A 632-nucleotide genomic window follows, 5' to 3' on the forward strand; every position below is an offset into this window, starting at 1 on the left:
TGTCAGAGACAGAGAAGATGTGGGGCGGAGCCTCCATACGCTTCTTGCCTCTATAGGCGGCCACACATTCAGAATCGTACACTGGGAGCCACTTGTAGGGGTTCACAGTGGCACAGAACAACCCAGAGTAGGTCTGAAACGGATCATAGAGATTCCACACTTAACGCTATGTTTCCTACAAGTTTAACAATTCACAATAGTTCTTTTCTCATTTGGCAGATTGTCTTACGTAGATCATCCATGCTGCAAAACGCTCTTTGAGGTTATACAGCACAGAGGCTTCATTGAGATGGGTCATCATGGCCATGTCCTCAATCTTGTCATACTTGGGAGGGTTCATTGGATAGACGTCACTTTCTTTAACTGTCCTCTCCTGCAACAGGACATTAGGACATAAGACACAATAAGAACTAATCATAATGAATTCCCCGTTGACAGTGACTTCATGATACTAACCTCCTTAGTGTCCAGGACTTCGACGGTGACTTTGTCACCATCTTTCTTGATGATTTTTGCCTTCAAGTACAGCTCCTTGACATCGGCCACGTAGCAGGCACTCTTGGCATCAAATGGTGAACTTTGAGCCTCAATTCTCTCCTTTTCTGGCTTACGAAGGTAAACGGCAGCTTTGC

General features: G+C 45.3%; 1 pseudogene; it reads right to left on the reverse strand.

The window, feature by feature from the left end:
• Window positions 1-632, reverse strand: part of LOC116707347 (myosin heavy chain, fast skeletal muscle-like) — a 45819-nt pseudogene that overhangs the window by 43946 nt on the left and 1241 nt on the right.

The sequence above is a fragment of the Etheostoma spectabile genome, chromosome 19 (assembly GCF_008692095.1).
Source record: "Etheostoma spectabile isolate EspeVRDwgs_2016 chromosome 19, UIUC_Espe_1.0, whole genome shotgun sequence".
NCBI lineage: Eukaryota > Metazoa > Chordata > Actinopteri > Perciformes > Percidae > Etheostoma > Etheostoma spectabile.